General features: G+C 41.7%; 2 long non-coding RNA genes across 3 annotated transcripts in view; one reads left to right on the top strand and one right to left on the bottom strand.

Annotated features, from left to right (window-relative positions):
- The first annotated feature begins 9,444 nt into the window (after positions 1-9,444).
- Positions 9,445-20,132, top strand: part of LOC139081671 (uncharacterized) — a 75,392-nt gene continuing 64,704 nt past the window's right edge. Inside the window, exons 1-4 of one of the 2 annotated variants that reach the window (XR_011536864.1) lie at positions 9,445-9,637; positions 14,689-14,793; positions 14,953-15,078; positions 15,845-15,901. This is a non-coding gene — a long non-coding RNA (uncharacterized lncRNA). Of the gene's footprint in view, positions 9,638-14,685; positions 14,794-14,952; positions 15,079-15,844; positions 15,902-20,132 lie in introns of those variants that run through there. The other variant, XR_011536865.1, reaches the window with a different exon arrangement.
- On the bottom strand, positions 13,903-18,661 carry LOC139081672 (uncharacterized). Its single transcript, XR_011536866.1, has 2 exons — positions 18,458-18,661; positions 13,903-14,787 (listed from the first exon to the last, which is right to left on the bottom strand). It is a non-coding gene; the product is annotated as an uncharacterized lncRNA (long non-coding RNA).

The raw sequence follows: 20,132 nt of genomic DNA, 5'->3' as shown, positions 1-20,132 counted from the left end.
GAGGGAATAATGGTCAGCGGCTGAAGTGTTTTGATTCTTATTTTGTTTTCTTCACCCTTCACGGACGTCCTTAGTGATCACCTCATCTAAAATTTTCCTCATGCCCCTCAAGTTTTCTCATCTACATTTTTCTCTTTTTAATGTTTATTACTATCCATCCTATGTATTTTACTTATTTATCTTGTTTATGGTCTTTCAAAGTATAAGCTTCAAGAGGGGTGGGGCTTTTGTTGGTTTTTTTGTTGTTGTTGTGCATATAGTATTCACAGCACTAAGTAAATGCCTGGCACATAGTAGGCTCTTGATAAATACCTGTTGCATAAATGAATATATGAACAATTGATTGAACAAAGGTTTATTTGAATAACAATATCATGTTCTTTGATATTTCTTTGTTTTATAACCTTAATCAACTTTTAAAATTGTAGCCGCATTAAAAAAAAAAAAAAAAACCTATATGCCAACTTCACACTTGTCATTTGCAATGGTGTTGGGAGTCCCAAGCCAGAGTTTGTTGAGACTCTGCTTGCTGTTGCTGTCATCGTAGAAGATCGCCCTGTGCTGATACATACAATTCCTTCTCATGGAAAACAATTAAAAGTACTGGGAATAACCAGAGTGTAGAATGAGTCTGGTTCCTAGTAATGTAGCTCCACAAAATAATCCACGTTTCTTATCTGTCACCTGAAAATCTGAATGAGTTTCATTATCTGATAAATCCCACTTTTTTTATAGCTATGACAATATAGACAAGGGACTGTTGAAAATGGACAGTAAACTACTGGCTTGGAGAGGGCCCATCTCGCCTTCACTGGGCGTTATTCCTCGCTGTCTGATTTGACTCCCGCTTCAAGGACAGGAATTCTAGGAGGTTTTATGGAGGGTTTGTAGTGGGATAAAAAAAATCCCAGACACTCTTGATGTTCAAGAAACACGTATTTTTTATTGTTGTGAGTGACTCATAAAAGGGTTTAAATGTGGATAGGTGTCAAAAATACAGCTTTAGATGTAGGCTATGCATAGATTCCTTTCCTTTCTTAGATAAGGAAGTAACTCTATCCTACTCTATTCTATCTAACGGCCAGAATGATGCTGTATTCTCTGTGTCTTTGATTACAAAATGATTTCCATTTATAACTATCATTTACATTCCGTATTTGAAGAAAAAGCCTATTCATGGCACTCATTTTCTCACTTCTGAGGCTTTTAGAAAGGAAAAATTATTTTTCATTTGTGGCCCATGAGTAAGAATCCATTACATATCATGTATAACAGTATAAAAAACTCCCATCTCACAAATGAATTCTGAGCCAGGCTGGGCGTAGGGGGATTTGAAAAAAATAGATATGAGGGAGAAGAGGGTAGGGAAGGCAAGGAGGGGGTATTAGATAGCAAGGCAGCACTTCTTTTCGCCCGTGTGCAACCGCAGGTAAGTTCATTCCAGAGAGATGGACAGAGAAGCGGAAGTTCTTTGTTACAAAGGCGTAAGGATAACTCATTTTATTCTTGGCCATCTATGATATAGTTCAGGCACATGAAGAGAATCAGAGCTAGATTTTACTTATTTATTTTTGAGGAAGATTAGCCCAGAGCTAACATCTGCCGCTAACCCTCCTCTTTTTGCTGAGGAAGACTGGCCCTGAGCTAACATCCATGCCCATCTTCCTCCACTTTATATGTGGGATGCCTGTCACAGCATGGCTTGCCAAGCGGTGTGTAAGTCCACATCTGGTATCCGAACCGGGGATCCCCGGGCCGCGGAAGCGGAACGTGCGAACTTAACCGCTGCCCCACCGGGCGGGCCCCTCAAGCTAGATTTTAAAGTTCAGGGTGGAAGTGGATGAGAAAATAGCAACCAGCCAGAGAGAGAGCCGTTGGATTAATATTAAGAGAAGGAGTCAGTGACTGTACAGGAATAGGGTTAGCATGACCGGGCTGTTCTTCTGGGTCTCCAGAAACTAAAATAACTACATCAGCAAAACAAAAATCAAGATGAAAACATTGGGTTATTGAAAGCTCACATAGAGACATGGACAAAGGGATAATATAACTATACTATACATAGGATAATTTAGCAGCTTAAATAAATGACTTCTTCAGTCACCCCAAGTTCTGTCTTCCTGGCTTCTCTCTGTCACTTTAACCAGTTCAGCCAGTTGTTCAGAGGTTTCGGCAGCTTGAAAGTAACTTCTTTAGTTGAAAGGTGCCAAGTCTCTGTAGATATACGCAACCAGGTCTTTCCTAACTGGTTTGGATGGAAGTATGACGAGTGGGAGCGGCAGCTGACCTTGCTCCAATGCCTTCGAGCCATCCTGGAACTCACAGGTTTGCTCTGGCTGTCATTCCCAGGTTATAAGGAGCACTGAACATCCAAGATCTAGACCCTTTCCGCATCTCCACAGGGGTGAGCTCTTCATGGAACAGCCACACATCTGAGCTTCCATTCACTTTCTTTCATCGCACAGCACCTCTGAGTCCTGGACCTTTCACATCAAGCCTATAGGACCCGCCCCAGAATGGGGCTATTCTTATTTCCAGGAGTTTTAGAGTTGTCAAATACTGATATTCTGTCCTTAGAGGAGCTGGAGTGGGAGAAAAGTAAGGGCTAGATTCCACTCAAATCATTTCTGAATTATCCAGAAATTCAAACTTCAAGCAACCAAACAAATTGGTTTTGGTGATTTATTCAAAGTAGTTTTGGGACAACTGGCTAGTAATCTGAAAAAAAGTCAGAGACTTACTTTATTGATGTAGTAGGCAGAATTCAAAATGTCCCGCATGATCTTTGCCCAGTGTTACTTTCATGATAGTGTTGTCTCATGTGGCACAGTTGACCTTAAGATAGGGACATTAGCATGAATTATTCAGATGGGCCCAGGGTAATCTCATGAGGCTTTAAAAGCAGAAGAGAAGTAGCAGAGGTCAAGTCAGAGAGATCTGAAGCTGCAGTAGATGCTTTGCTGTGGACTCTGAAGAAGGAAACGACCATATTGTAGAAAGGGCCATGTGACAGGAGAGGATGGGTGGCCTCTAGAAGCTGAGGCTGCCCCCTAGCTGAATAACAGCCAGGAACCAGGCACGTTAGATCTATCGTGCAAGGAGCTAGGTCCTGCCAAAGCTCTGAGTGAGTTTGGAACTGGATTCTACCCAGAACCACCAGAAAGAGATGCGCTCAGCCAATGCCTCAATTTTAACCCAGTGAGACTCAGAGCAGAGATTCTAGTCAGGCTGCGCTGGACTTCAGACCTACAGAACTGAGAGAGAATACATTTGTATTTTTTTAAGATGCTAACTTTGTGACAATTTGTTATGGCATGCAAACAATTCCTTACACCAAAATAAATTCCAGATGGATCAATAATGAATAAATGTGATTATAAAAAAGTTTAAAGTTTCTTTACAATAAATTATTATAAATAAGATCGAAATCAAAATACAAACAACAAACTGGGAAAAAATATTTGTAACACATTTGGGGAGCCAATGGGGTAATTAATCTAACGCTTCAAGAATGTACATAAATCAATTGTAAATTTTAAAGATTCTTAATGTCACCCATAATGAACTCAAATTAAAACCACGTGAATTATCACATTCTCGTTATCATATTAGCAAACATCGAAAGGTTTTGTTCAGGGTGTGAAAGAACAAGCATTTTCCTTTAATATTATTTGTGACAGAAATCGTTTGCTCCTTTGAAGAGCAATTTGACAACATCTATCAAAATTTAAAATGCACATACCTTGAATAACTCTACTTTTTCAAATTTATCCTAAAGATACAACTCATAAATATGTACAAAGACATCTATACAGGGCCACTATCACTTATTTAAAATGCTTAGTGCTGAACGTGCTTCAGAACTTAAAGTTACTTGGGTTTTAGAAGGATAAATTGGTGCATACAATACAATATTTTTTGTAACAACTCTCGTGGGAGCTGGGATAACAACCTGTAATTGAACCCGGTAATATGTCAGCGAAAAGATATATGAATTCACATTAAGTATATAAAGGCTATAAATAGCCTCACATGGGTTCAGCTATAGTTTAGCTGCCAAATGAGCGTGCCAAAAATTTGAAAAGACGTTCAGTTTTTTAAGCTGTTTGGGCTTTGGAACTGCAGATAAGGGATTTCAGACAAGAACATTCAATGCAGCATTTTTTTTTTCCCCTGTAGCAGCAAAAGAGCAGAAAGAACTTAAACATCTTTTTCCAGCCTCTTGGGTACTAGATAAAAGATTATGTCATATCCATAAAATGTAATAAAAAGTATTCAAAGTAATAAAAGTATTAAAAAGAATGAAGTAAGAAAAAGAATATGAGTAGGTATATATGGATTGATGTAGTTAAGTGAATAAAAACAAGATGCTGTGGACTGTGTATATTTTGCTTTCATTTGGTAGTATACACACACACACATACATACACACATAATCTCAGGAAAGACCTCTAAGAAACCTGGGTTTTGTGACAGTGACTGGTTGTTCTGGGAAGATGAACTAGACAAGAGGAGTGGTACACGGGCTTTTCTTGGCATTCCTCTTGTACTGAATTGTAGTTTATCTACTTTATTTTACTTTTAGTTGTCAGCATGTGTTACTCAAAAAGAAAAAAAATCTCTAGCATGTTAAATGGTTGGTTCAGATTTAGTTCTGTCTGCAGGCCGCCTACATTGAAGTTGCCACCTCCCCTGATGGCAGATGTTTGGGAAGGTGGCCCTGAGAAGCAGAGAAAAAGAGACCCAGAGAAGTCGATTGAAATATTTAATAGAGGCTTAGTTTTGAGTGTAGGTAGTTGAAGTGGATGACCTCTTCTACACCATAAAATTATATATATTGTGATGGTACATACAATTTCTTATCAAAATCCAGCTTATTTTCCACTGCAGCCTGTAAAGAAAGAAATCAAGACAAATGAGGAGTTTTCTCAAAGATGACTGCAATTAGACGTGCAATGGCAATGGAGCGAAAGAAGTGGAGATGAGAGATTGGAATGTGAACTCACAAATGACACAGTGGCTCGATTCTTTTACATTCAAAATGAAGCGAAAGAACAAGTGGGATGATGATTCAAAATTTTACTTCCTAGCAAAAGAACTCCCTAGAAACAGCTCGAGCCTATGGCGGAGGATGTGCATGGAAGTGATGAGGGCACTGCGTGGAACGATGTGGAGTCCGGGGCCACAGGTGGCAGGTTCCGGCCCCTGCAGGGGGTCTGACCCAGGCGGGCTGTTGGAGGGTGGAAGGCTCCTCGCCGGCGGTTCCGGCTCCGCATGCTTCGGTGCGGCGGGGTCGAAGGACCGAGCCGCGGGTGGGACCGCAGAGTTAGTCGCGGGTAGAAATTAACTATTTGGGAAACTGCGTCTGTGCTGCTGCTTCTGCTGCTGCTGGGTACTCTGTTTTTGTGCCCAGCACGCTGAGGAAGGTGCTTTTGGCCACCAGGCGAGCAGGTGAGCGCCTCCCTGCGGACCCCAACGGAAGCGCCGACAGAGTAGAGGATCCACGGAGGAGGGCGCAGTCGCTGCATCCTCTGCCCGGGCTGAGACCCAGCCTCATTCAGGTCGCCTGCTCTCACCGCGCCCAGCCCAGGGGAACTCAGGGAATGCAAAATTGAATCAAGCCAGACTCCAGAAACAGGAGTCCCGTCGACATACAGATCCAAGAAGTAACCATCCAGTGTGATGGGCAAGAGCAGCCCGCCGTCCCTGACGCCCTGGCAGCCGCCGGTCCTGACCCACGCGGCCACGTATTGGTTTCCTGTTGTTTGATATGTGTACAGCTTCTCTCCCAAGTAGATCTAATGATCAAGCGGAATAGGAACTGGGGGAGCGTAAATGGATTTTGCCCTCTCAGCGCTTGTGCTGAGCACCTGGGAGCATCTGTCAATTCTTATTCAATAACTAACCGATTGAAGGGAAGAATCATTTCCCTTTTGAGCGCGGGAAAGATGGAAGACAACCAGAACGCTCAGCGCCTCCTCTTGGTGGCTCTGTTTCCGATGTTTCACTTATTTGCCTTTCCAGTGCAGGGGCATGAAAAGAAATGGTTGTAGACATTAATCAATCCATTTTGCTGATTTGGGAATCTGCGTTTATAGTTTAGCTGATGCTAGCTTTGAAGGTCTCAATTAAAATTACACAGCACTGATCATATTTGCCTACACTCTCTATTAACTGAAACAGCTTTTTAGGTACCTGAGTGCATCTTTGCCATACCCAGTGCATCCTTACCCTTTTCCTTCTCCTCAACCTCCCTAACAAGTGCTATAATAGGGCCTTCCACCCAGCAGTGACTAATAATGCACACAGGTCAAGATAGAGCCTTGTTATAAAACTTTGTTAAATAACATAACCATGTACTGGGCACTACTCTAGGTATATTATATATGTTTTCATGTAATCTTCACGCTAGGGGTAGGCACCATTATTATCCTCATTTTACAGATGAGGCAAAGAGATTAACTTGCCCAAGGTACAGAGCTAGCAAGCAGTAGAATCAGGACTCAAGCCCAGCCAGTCTAGTTCCAGATTCTGTACTCATAACTACTGAGCTAAATTGTCACTGGCAAGACCACAATATGTGCAGTCTCTCTCTCTCTGAGTGTGTGTGTGTGTGTGAATGTATATAAAAATACAACAAGGCTTAATCTTTCAGTGAAGGAAGAATACACAATGAAGGTGTTGGATTCTGTGTTTACAGGGACAGCTGCTTACGGGTATGTTTCACTATGTGCTTTGGAGCACGTTTAAACATTCTGTCACCAAGTGGAAGGGAGATGGTGAAGACACATTCAATGAGAGGTCATGGTTATCGTCTTTTACATACATGGTCCTGTTGGCTTCCTCTGAACACCTGTCTTCCTTCCTCTGAACACCTGTGTCTTGAGTGTCCTACTTTTCCCAGTTTCTCCTTCCTGCTCTCTATTTTGTATTTCCTCCATTCTTCCTCCTAAAATTCCAATTTGTTCGAGGAAAAGAGCCTCACAAAGCCAGCACATACTTAATTACTCAAACTCCCCTTTTTATATTAGTTGTTTGCTCATACTGACTGGCGAAAAATGAATTCATTAAGGCATTCATGCCAAAAATATTTGGTGTTTGCTCCTGTGTTGATTACACATTACCATGATATTGTCCTTGCCCCTGAAGGACTTGAAAACTGGGTGAGGAAATAAAAAGTGTGTAAAATGGTTAATGAAGCTGCTCTCTTTAACACTTGCTATTGATGATTTTAATCACCCTCAGATGTCAGTTGCATAGGAAGTGCAGCATGATAACTTGGCACAAGATAAACTCGATAGGGAAATGGAAAGGACAACACTCATTGATTGCCGGTACTCTGAGTAAGTGGCTGTTAGAATATGGGCTCGCTCCTCCTTTTCATTAAATGATCTTCGAGTTGTTTTTTTTTTTTTTTTAAATCTCTCCTTGGGCTCCTGATTGGAGCCAAAATGGTCAAAGTCAGTTTTCTGGACCTGAGAGAAATGTCCCTAGCTGACACCATCTCAAAGTGAGGGTGTCAAAGTTAAAGGGTGTGGGAGTTGAAGCGGAAAGATTGTAAAGATTGTGATGAGTCATGGAATCTCCCCTGGGTAGGGGAGGAAGTGGGGATGTGGGGAGTGGGAGCGTGGAAAGGTGGTGCCATAAATAGATTGATTAGAAGTCTGGAAGGGTCTTCCCTTCAGGGGATGTCCCTTCAACAAGAGATTGTACATTTATTTGGATAAAAAGCTAACTGTTTAGGAGCAGAGAAAACCTGATGATACTGAATAGCAATCCCTTTGGCTATCTTCTTTTGAAAAGGACAATGTTTTCTCCTTTTTGGGGGGACGTCTAGCTGTACCTAACAATATCATGTTCGTGTTTCACTTACAGGTGTCAGAGAGTAGACACTGTGTATCTAAATGCTGCAATCTTGCTTAACCCTCCGCGGAATATGAGAGCATTTTTCTCCAGCCTTTTTTCAAGGGAACATCTATATTCTAGACGTATTTGTTAGAGTGAAAGTCTTTGTTTTTCTGCCTAGTTTTGTCTTTGATGTATGAAAGTGTGGTGGCAAAATGAGAGGGGATGTGGACTAGGATAAATAAGTAGGAATAGGTATTACTGTAATTTTATGAAAGGAAAACTTCTATTATGAGAAATGCTGCTAGGCACGGATGTTTTAACGGGACTCAAAGTCTCCAGGACACTGCAAAAATTGGATCGTTTTTCAGGATGGAATAGTAAATTAGTAATTCTTGGAATGAATGAATGTGTCAGTGTCTTCCTTCTTTAAAAAAAATCAGATGAAAATCTCCTTATGACCTCATTTCCCCGAGCAACTTGCTACTCTGTTTGGGTTTTTGTTCTTTTGTTTTGTACTGGTTTTGCTTTTCTTTGTAGCAAAACTCAGAAGACCTGTCTTTAGTCTTCGTCTCCAGCGCCTCTGCTCCCTTCCTCTCCTGGATCCTCTTCAATCAGACTTTCCCTCTCGCCCCTCTACCAAACACTGCTTATCACTGACAACACTGGCCTTCATTGCTGCCTTCATTGGTCCTCATCTTACTTGACCCATCGGTAGCATTTGACACAGCCAATCGCTTCCACCCTATTGAAATGCTTTCCTCCCTTAGCTTCCAGGACACCACACTTTCCTGATTTTTCTTCTGTCTCGCCAGTTACTCCTTCTCAAGTTCGTTTCCTCCTTGACATCTAAATGTTGGAGTTCTCTAGGGGGCAGTTCTTAGTCTTTGTTCTTTACATACACCTCCACATCCACACTGCTCTTTTCTCCACTCCGTGGCTAGAGACGCTGACGTTACAAGTGATCTACCGGATTCCCCTGCCATCTGGCTTTCAAGTGGTTTTGGCCACTGGAAGGAGAAGGTAGAGACGGCTAGATGGGAGAAAAGGGAGATTGGAGTATTTACGTCCTTGGATCCCCCTCTGCTGGGCCAAATTGTGAAGAGGCTGTGTTCCTCTGCAGGCCACAGCTTCAGCTAGGCGCCCTTTTTTTTTTTTTAAAGATTTTATTTTTCCTTTTTCTCCCCAAAGCCGCCCGGTACATAGTTGCATATTCTTCGTTGTGGGTCCTTCTAGTTGTGGCATGTGGGACGCTGCCTCAGCGTGGTTTGATGAGCAGTGCCATGTCCGCGCCCAGGATTCGAACCAAGGAAACACTGGGCCGCCTGCAGCAGAGCGCGCGAACTTAACCACTCGGCCATGGGGCCAGCCCCCTAGGCGCCCTTTTATAGCTGTAACTACGGCTACGGCTCTCTCTGGACTTTGTGTCTGCTCTCTCTTATTGACTTTCACTTAGAAAATTCCAAGGGTTTTAGGAGCTCTGCGCCAGGAACAAGGGATGAAGACCAAATATATATTTCTTATTATAAATCACAACATGATGTTAACATATCTAAAAGTGAGCTAGTTTTCAAAATACAGTTGTTGGTTGTTTGTCCTCAGATTCGAGAGCTGGAACCTCTTCTTTGTCACCATGACCATCCACCTCGACTGGACATCATCCTGCAGTGCCTTGAAATCTAATTTTAACCTTGAGGACATCCAGCACAGCAAAAGCCAGGACACTTACAGCTCTTCCGAATATGCCACTGACTTTCTGAGTGTGGCTTTCAACAGGAACTTCAACCAGCAGGTGGGGCCTGTCTCAGTGACATGGAAATAGCAAGGAAAGAGTCTCTTTATGACTGTTTAATTCTTGATTATAAGGTTGACCACCAAAATAATTGCCGTAGTTTCAGAAAGTACATTACAGCCACTGGAGTTCGATTGCTGTGAGGACAAGATAGGACGCCAAGTGTTGCCAGTTGGCATGAAGGAAGATTTTAGAGCTGTGAATATGAGTTCATGGTTCTCTACTTCTGTGGAGCTCCTTCTCATGCATTCTGAAGCTCTCTGGGATATCTCATTTATCTAATGAATGATAACAAAGCAATAGCCATCTGCTATGGCACTGTACTGGGCTCTTTACGTGTATTATCTCATAGGCTTGTGAGGCAGCTATGATATCGCCATATTCCAGAGGAAGGTGACTAGGGTACAGAGAGGACAGTGCCCACCTCAGGTCACATTTTGGGGTCTGAGGTATAAATGAATCCCTACTACACTGTCCCTTTCAGGTCATGCACTATTTGAGCAACATATATACAGGGATTACCAGATTAGCTTTATTTCTGGCAAAACTGGACCTGCGGCTAAAATTAGATTTTTCTTAGTCCCTTTTCTGTGAATTAACGTTACCCTGCATGGATGGATGACTTCAACCTTCCCTCTGGTGGCAGAGTCTGCTCTACTGAATGGAGGCGGGAAAGAGAAGAGGATTAGACGCTGCTTGTGGGAAGCCAGCTCTGAAAGAGCCGAGCCACACACGCTCATTCCTTTTGCTTAATCTCAACTGTAAGTCACCCCTTTTTCCATGGGGGGTCAGCAAGAGATGTCAGGAGGCATGGAAGCTTCTGAGCAATGTCATGGAGCCACATGTCATGGAGCCTTTGGAAACTTCGGCTGTGTACATGTGAGAGAAAAGAGTGACAAAAGCAATAATGTAATATTATAAAAATAGTTTTGACTTCATAGACCCCCTGAGTGAGTTTCCCAGATCACACTTTAAGAACCATTGTTCTGGGGGCTGTCCCCGTGGCCGAGTGGTTAAGTTCGCGCGCTCCACTGCCGGCGGCCCAGTGTTTCGTTGGTTCGAATCCTGGGCGCGGACATGGCACTGCTCATCAAACCACACTGAGGCAGCGTCCCACATGCCACAACTAGAAGGATCCACAACAAAGAATATACAACTATGTACTGGGGGGCTTTGGGGAGAAAAAGGAAAAAAATAAAGTCTTTAAAAAAAAAAAAGAACCATTGTTCTAATGCCAACTACTGCTTTTTTGTGTTTCCTCTAGGTTCATCAGGTAAACTTTTGCTCCCAGAAAGCTCTGAAAGGGCTCAGAGCAGTTCATTATAAAATTAACTCTAAAGTCACACTATACCCAAAATAAAAGTTCACTCTCCATTCTCTTTTCTAGTTCTCTAATTATCTGTTCCGTTGTTCAATATAGCTCTCTGGAGATTAAGCAATGAGCTTAAATGACAACTGAAATACACAGTATGAGTATTATACAAAATCTCTAAATTTGAACTGTATGCATATCATCCCATTTTTAAATTTCCAGGGAAACATTGAAGTCCAAAGATTAAACCTCCTTTCTCTTATAAGTTATAGTCACAATCTGTCCAAGTCCTCAAATCTCCCTTCTCCATTTTCTTTGTCTGTCCATGTTAGCCATCTCACTCAGATGTTTAGGGTGAGTAGGGCTCTCTCCAGCATCCGTAACCTGGGTTGCCTCTTACTGGAATAAGCAATGTTCCCTTAGAACTCTGTGGTTGAGTTAATCCAATCCTGCTCTTTCCTGGTCCTCTGGTTAAGGATCTATAGTGTGAATAGGAGTTCTACCCTCATACTCCAGCTACCCAGACTTCAACCTATGGAAGGAATCTCCCATCACGAGGCTCACTGAGGCACATGGACCATATTTGGAAGAAAAATGCATCTAAGCATATTTTTTGTCAGAGAGTAGCATTTGAAGCATTTCTTCTTGCAAATTTAAAACATTTATAATAATGGCCAATCACCAGGCCTTTGCTTTAAATTCCCTTTTTTTCTTCTGTGCCTATGTAAAACTTTTTCCTTTCCTTTTCCCCTTAAGTGCTGTGTCCCCAGCTACATTGCTACACCAGGCCCCGTCTGGTGACACATTTGTGGCAGGTGTGTCCCAGGCCCACAGCTCATAGCCTGGCCTTCTCTACATCCTGAACTCTTGCTCTTTCTGTAGATTTCTCCATCCCAACAAGGTTAAGACATTTTTAGCCGGATGCCGCTATGGCCTCTTGCTCTGGAATTTCTTTAGACCTGTGAAAACATAATCCTGGGGAGAGTCTCCCCTTGTCATAGATTTATCTCAGCTAGAGAATTTTCCTCTGAATTGCTATTAGTGCTTCCAGAGTCTGGCTTCAGGGGACCCAGCGAAGGCCAACTCTTGTCTGCCGTGCATTCCCTAGACTTTACCCTTTCTCATTGTTTGCATGTTGGAAGCTTTGAATAATTTATGCTAGTAGGTTTATACTTCCTCTGAGGGTTTACTGCTCCTGGGCAGCTCTGCTGAGCTTTTAAAATTTTAGCCTGTTTCCCAATTTTGTCCCTTTCCTTCTCTACCACATGTAGAACTAACACTATTTGTTAGGATCTCAGTATCTTATTTCATCTTTTTCTTCTGTTTGCTTTCAGGCGCAAATATTTGTTTTCTTAACATGCTTCTCTAGATTTTATCTTATGGGGTCCCTTCTAGTAAGAGATATAAAAGCAATGAGGAGTGGATCTGCCAGAAGCCACCACCTGTTCGAACTAATCACTCCACCTTCATATCTCCGAGTTGGATCTTTCCAGCATCTCACCAGTCCTGGACCAGTCTGTTAGCTTCCATGCCTCCTCTTTAGTGTGTTCCATCCTCCTTGTACTTTCCTAAGCATGTTCCTTCAAGGTACATGCTGTAGTGACATCCCCATGTTCATTACTGTAACCTTAAAATTTGCTTATTAATGCTTTAATTTTTTTATGCTGATCTTTCTTTCAGATCTATCTCCATCTTATGTAATCATCTAGCGCTGAGGTTCCTCAGTCTTTGAGGGATAGTTCTCCTAAAAGCACACACGGTAGACTCTCTGTAGCTTGAAGGATGGTGTGTGTGTGGGGACGGGTGACTGCAGTGTCCCTCTCTTCCTCTGGTCAGTTTCTTTGATTCCAGTCACCTGTGCTTAGCCTGTAAAAACTGAGATAGTGCTGGGTGAGGTCAGAAAATATTATCCATTCTCTGTTCTTGAGGGGATCTTGGGTTTTACTTAAGCCATGATTGCCAAGAGAGGTTTGAGACTGTTTTCCATAAAGGCGGAATAAGTTAATGAGAGAATATTCCTTTCGGAAGAATCTGTGACTTTCTTCATCAGAGAAGACCTGGGAAAGAACTCTATCAGAAAATTCCTGGGGCCGGCCCTCTGGCCGATTGGTTAAGTTTGCACACTCTCCTTTGGTGGCCCAGGGTGTCTACAGCTCAGATCCTGGAGGCGGACCCAGCACCGCTCATCAAGCCATGATGAGGTGGTGTCTCATATAGCTGAACCAGAAGGACCTACAACTAGAATATACAACTAAGTACTGGGGGGCTTTGGGGAGGAGAAGAAAAAAAAAAGAAAATTCCTTTCAAAGGACTATGCTATTGGTATTTGTTGGATTTCATAGAAGCAAAATAACAGATTTCAATAGCTCACATACGTCTTATAGAAAGTCTCAGAATTACCTGCCTTCTTTTTTCTGAATTAAACTTATGGTGGTATTATAATGAGGAGCCCATGAAGCTATGACTTCCTGCCAAGTTATTTTTCATCTAATATTGATTTATGTGTTGGAGGCTCTGAGTTTTAGTTCAGAGATTTCCCCAGCTAGGGACTTAGTGTTAGTTCTAAAAATAAGATAGAAACACAGCTCTCTCAGCTCTTCTAAGCTCTCTTTGAGATAGAACTCATTACTCTTTTAGGGGGAAGTTCTGGGTCAATGTTTATAAAATGCTTAGAACAGTATCTGGCATAGATAGCTACTGCTGTATTAGAGTTTATTAACATAAATAAACAATACGTAAATAATGAGTTGCCAAAGGTCCTGATGTTGAGCCTAAGATTATTCACCTGACCTTCTCCAGAGGATGCTGTGAGCATCTTATTTAACCACAAAGGAACTGGATAGGAAATCTGCTTTAGGACTAACAGACTTTTGTACTGCTGACTGGGGGAAGGAAGACAGTAAGCTTCTTTTATTTTGGGCACAGGCCAAACATGGACTATCTCACTGACATTGGTATTTTCAATTCTTTACTTAAATGAATAAAATTAAGATTAAAAAAATTTATTAAAAATAATTATTATACGATTATATGTGATAATTATCACTATATAGCATAATTATTATAATAATTATCTACCATATAATTATTAAATTATACAACATATTATTATACTAATTGTTATTAAAAATCAATTAAAAATAAGATTTAAATCAATTAAAATTAAGATTACAAATGATAAATATGTTTAAAAATAAATTATCGATAATTAAGATAAATCACCCAAAATTAAACTAGATAAAATAGTGGAGCAATTCTGCTGTGGATAACAAATCACTAAAGATCAAGCTAGGACTTTATATGGAACAAAATAGCGAAAAGCCAACATAAGTCCGCATAGACTGAGATTTTCATTATTGGGGCAGAATTTACTAGAGTGATGGGACCCAGACTATGTGTATCATTTGGAGGCTTCTCTGGTGCTGAAAGCGCCCATCTCAAGCTACAGCTGATGGCTATTACATCTCAAGGAACACTGCCCCACCTCCAACTATTCTTAGGTAAAGGTACAAGATAGCTATGAATGTTTTTATACTATGAGTTTCTGGGGAGTAGAGGCTTTCTTTTATATCCCAGGCTCCTTTCACAGAGTGGGCACATGGTGCATGGTTATTAATCTAAAGAGCTCTCCAGTTTCGAGGAAAATTAGGAGAATATTTGCTTAGGATGGTATCTTGCAGATGATGGCAATTTAGTACATGTCTGATGACTCAAGATCCACCTCTCTCTGTGTCCTCAGGGCCTCTTTTCCAATGTGGTGTGTCCAGGGGCGGTGATGACCAGCCTGATATCTGGAATTCTGCCTCCTTTCTTCTAGATGCTGCTCATGCCCGTCACACTGTTGGTGAGTAAGAAATATGTCTTAATTATAAAAATACATTCACTTTGCATTGTAGAAGATGAATTTCAGGTTTGGGAAATGAAAATAGCAGATGTCTATGTAAATGGAAAGTTTTTTGAAATTTATTAGTTTTTCACTTTGACTTTATTGTATCAATTCCAGAGGGTACAGCCTGGAAGCTTTTATTCGACAATCTTGTTCAGCCCACATGGTATTTTCGAGGCAGTATACCTCAGTGAGCACCACAAGGTGCAATGAAAGCATCTAGGCGCTTACATCTTACACAAGGTAGGCCTGCTTCCCTCAGGGCTGCTTGGCCCTGAGAAGCATGTAAATGCAGGAACCTGGGAACATCAACTGGGAAAGTATTTCCCAAGTGTATTCTGTAGGAATGTAGCTCTGCTGCAAGATGCTAGTTGTTAACAGGAAAGAATGGGAGGAGAGGAGAGGAGAGGGAAAGAAGAAGGAAGGAAGGAAGGAAGGAAGTCAGGAAGGAAGGAAGTCAGGAGGGTAGAAGGAAGACAGAAAGTAAGAAAAAAGAAAAGTTTCCATGTGAATATGTTTCTTTACTGTGGAACTTCTCAAGATCTTTGTATGCTGATACCTTGTTACCATTGCCCCTCACCCACCCTAGGATGGGGATAGAGGATGCAGCGTATCCCAAATGTACTTAAACACAGAGCTCTTCTTTGAGAGCATCTTGTGGTAAGAGTGCTCTATGAATACACTTTGAGAACTGTTGTCTATCCCTTAACAGAAACCAGAAGATGAAGGCTTCTCCATGTCTTTATTGTTGTTACGATGTTCCTCGTTTCTAAGCATCTAATGACGCTTAGAAAAAAGATTGGAAAGAAATGAGAATGTTGTCTCTGTAGGACTATGTATATTTTGTTAGCCCCCTGTAACATTTTTTGTACTTTCTAAAAATCTACAGTTAACATACATTATTCAACCATAAAATAATTAAATAAAACTTATGTCTTTATGATCCTGGCTAAAGTACAAAAATATTGCAAGTTGTTAATGAGTGACTTATCTTCCTTCCTTTGCTCAGCTCTGCCTTTTTGTGAATTCCTTCATGAAGACAGTTGACAAAGGAGCAGATGTGTTGGTAAGTGCTAGGGCCTCAGAATCCTTCTCAACATAGTCAGCCAAAAGCAGCTACTCTCAGGGCCCATGAGAAAGAAGCCTATTTGCCAAATCTTCCTTGTGTCACATGAGAAGGTCACAGTCTGTTGTACTTGCATGTTGATGTGTCTGCAGCCCACTGCCTCTCTGTGAGCAGCTCCAGGCCCTCATCTGGCACAAGGTAAGCGTTAGCTCTTCTCTTTGTATCTCCAGCACCTAGCCCAGGGGTTCCTACTAGGTATTTCATAAATATTATTGGGTTAAAACTAAGTAAAGGATTTAATAAAAGGGGAATTTGTGATCAGAGTGAGAAATCTTAAACTGATTTTCCTATAATGCTTTCTCTCTTTTTGAAAATCTCCAGGAACACTAATAAGCAAGCTATTGAGGGCACTCACTTTCTCCACGGGAGACAAGTCAAGATGCTCATGCTACAGCTGCCGGGGCTAGATAGAAAACACCATCCCTAGGAACCCCTCCCCCCTCACACACACACTGCAGGGACCTTAATTCTTGAAAAGGAAACACAATTTAAATAGAGAAACAATGAGAGTCAAACAAGACGTTCTGTCCTTGGGTTTGGAACTGTTGGTGCAGATGGCCAGTATTCTAGCAAAGCAGGAAGGGACATCAGCTGGGAAAGGCTTCGTGCATTAAATGGGACTTAAGTGGGGATAAAGGGATTCCAACATAATCTAAATTTGTAGTTGATGTGATCTTTCTCTGATTTCTTATGATTTGGGCAATAGGAGACTATCACCCAAGGCTTCCTTTTAATTCTAACATGATATTGGTTTGTTCATAGGTGAAGACGTGAAAAAAATGTATACATATGTGTGTATCACACAATATACACACTCAGATACACCTTGTTTCATCACTTCTAAAATTTATGTTTTCATATTTTAACTTCTTTGAAATTATGATGCATTTTACAGTCAGTAGCATGTCATAGTTTAATTGGCAGCATTTTTTTGCTAGTACCTAAAGTGTTGCATCTCATAAAATATGACATCCTGCATCAGAGGGAATATGGTAATGAATATTTATGTGTCTATTTACATGGATTTAAATGTACTTGCTTGTGCGTATGTATGTCTACCCTCACATCAGTGTTTGAGCTTGTATTAGAGATGTGGTTCGTGGTCCTGCTCAGTGATTTGGACAGGATGAGCTGCTTTCTGTCTAACCTGGGTTTGGATGTATCTGCTCTCCAACTCCTTTTGGCAAACAACACTAATAATAATTCTATTCCAATCGATGTCTATGAAAAGTATTGAATTAATTATGGTTGAGGGTTCTGTTTAGATCCATGTGTTAGCATTCCATTTTCAAGGTCCCAGGAGGTTAGGGATCCATAGCTTGCGTTGACACTGGGTGTGCCAGTTATACTCCATAGAGCTTGAGGGAAGGAGGCAGCTGTAATGGGATTTTTTTCCTTTAAATAATTGATGACAGTGCTCATCAGTTTGTCCCACTTCCTTCCTCTGGCTTGCTTTCTAGGTATAAGCAATCACTGGAGAAATGACAAATGGGAGAAAATGGGATTTGTCAGGTTGTTCAACGTTAGGTACTAGGTGAACGGGGCTGGAGCCTCCCTTGGCGTGGGGAGGTGAGAGTCCTGCATAGCCCCATTTCTTTTCCAGCTATGGCTGTTTTGCCAACAGCTTGAGTCTCCAAATCCACTCACCAAATGTCATAGCATTACGACAGGCCTTGGAAACTACTCTACAAATCCTCCAAAGTATGCTATTTTAACGTTGTTTAACGAAAACTTTGAGCAGCGAGGCCCCTGCCTTCTCTGCAGAACTTTCCAGCTCCTTCCTGGCCACTCTCTTTCTCTCTCTAAGCTCCAGCCACACCGCTCTTTTCTCAGGACCCCCAAGCCCTCACGCTTCTTCTTGCTTAAGGGCCTGTGCTCAGCTTCATCTTCCTTCCAGGAACTCTCTGCCTCACCCCCTTTCACCTTGCTGCCTTCTCCTTACCCATCAGGTCTCAGCTTAACCAGCGGGCCCTTGCAGAAGCCTGCCTTCTCTCTACAGACTAGGTCAGCCCCCTTGGTTTAGGCTTTCCTAGCACCTTTACTTCTTTCTAACACTCATCATAATTGTGATTGAAAATTAATTGAGTAATTACGTTCTTATTGTTTGACTTCCCTGCTGGAGTAAATGGTCCAAGGGGGAGGGTTATATATGCATGTTTTCTGTGTTCCCAACATCTATGATAGGAACTTTAGATACTAGAGTAGACAATAAACACGCGTTGAACGAATTGCCAAATAAAGAACTCGGATGAACTGAAAGTAGTTTTCCGTGAAGAGATTAACTACTCTTTAAGTCATCCTAAGGCCACTCTCCCTTTGACCATTACGAGCTATAACAGTTTGTCATAAACACTGTTGTTTTGAAGACACTAAGGATGCAGCACAGAGACAAAGTCTTCTTAGACTCAGAACAGCAAAAAAAAGTTCGATGATAAGAAAACTCATTGTTAACCTACAAAAACAGTGTATTTTATCTTGGTCACGTTCAAGGCTTACTTCAGTTAAGCGTCCTCATTTTTTGGCGCTTTTAAGAGTATATGATGAGGTCATCGAGGGGAAGTTGGGAGGAGAGAGAGAGTGGTGTGTTTTTCTGACAAACACCAGTCTATGCGATGTCTTTGCTGGCTTGGATTCACAGGCAGAAACAAACAGCCTGGCAGCTGGCTGTCCACGCGCTCATCATGCCTTGTTTTTTGTTCTCTGTAATAAAAGGACAGCACGTATCACATAATGGTACTCACTAGAGATATATGTTGGATTAATGAATGAATGAATGAATGAATGGATGAATGAATTCTCAAGCACTAGGACATTGGATGTTTTATCCCGTAGCTGGCAACCACCACATTGCAAATATTATCTTAACTGTGTATTGGAAAAGTCAGGCCCCCTAATTACATTAAAACTGATAAAATAACAAGGAGAGAAAATGAGGAAGAGAGAGATTGATTCTTGGGAGAAAGAGAACGATTTGATTAAAGCCACAGCATGGATGAGGTCTCAAAACTCCAGGCAGGGAGTACCTCCTGACAATGAGGGCGAAGTTTTGTGTCCTTTGTGTGTCCTGTGCCTCAGACACATTATGATATATTGCTCTCAATCTTTTCTTGTTGACAATCTCTATTGGACTCCTAGTCACTAACTAATTCTCTTGCCTCAAAATTTTCTCTCATTCTTAATCTTTGCCTGGAAGATCAAGAGGAGAACTAACACAATTTTCCCCACTCCTAATTTACTTTCTATGATTCCCGTCAAGACGGCATCTTATGCACAAGCTTATTCAGCAGCTCCAAGTTAGCTTAGCCTCCAGCAGTCTTCAGATTTTTGGTTGCCTCAGCTTTCCCAGGGTGAGCTGAGGACGATGCTCCTCATGTGTTCCCAGTCCTGGGAAATGGCATCATGTTTCTTGCAGATGTCCAAGCCAGGAACCTGAGCCCATCTCAGAATGCCATCGCACCTTCTCCCTTCAGACCTACTCAGTGACCAGGTCCTCATTTGCCTCTGAGACATTTTTCAAATCTACTCCTCCTCTTTATCTCCATTATCCTCCCTCAGTTAGTCCCTCAACCTCTCTCATATTGACCATGCCTCCGGTTTTATCCCGATTCTGGTCCTGTCCCCATACACCCCTTCTCTCTATTGTGGCCAGAAGATATATCTAAAATGTGAATGCGGCTACAAACTTTCTTTCCTTAAAAGCCCTGAAGTAGCCAGACCCAGACAAAGCCCAAACTCCTTAGCATGGCATGTCAGTAGATCTGTTCATTTTATGCCTGTTGTACCAGCTTATTTATTAGTAACATTCCTTTTCACTCTCAGAAGTGTTCCAATTTGGATGGTAAATTATATAGTCACCCTGAATATAAAGCCTTTTATGAAAATCTGACTTCTACCTACTTCTCCAGCTCTATCTTCTGCTCATCACTTCCTGTGCTTCCTCCTTAGCCTGGAGCAAGATGACTGTAGCAGTTCAGAGAATCACAGACAGATGTGACAGTGTGTAACGGATGAAGGCAATTATTTTCTCTCCGTTGATTTCTTGGGAATGAGGATACCTTTCCAAGAAGCCCTCGGTTCACTTCTCAAGTCTAATTGTCAAGGACTGAGTCACATGCCCTTTCCTGAATGAGTTACTGGCAGGCAGAATAGAATTACTGTGATTGGTTTTGCT

The sequence above is a fragment of the Equus przewalskii genome, unplaced genomic scaffold, assembly GCF_037783145.1.
Source record: "Equus przewalskii isolate Varuska unplaced genomic scaffold, EquPr2 ChrUn-3, whole genome shotgun sequence".
Taxonomy (NCBI): domain Eukaryota; kingdom Metazoa; phylum Chordata; class Mammalia; order Perissodactyla; family Equidae; genus Equus; species Equus przewalskii.
Note: the sequence above shows the minus strand (reverse complement) of the source record. Positions and strands in the feature narration are given on the sequence as shown.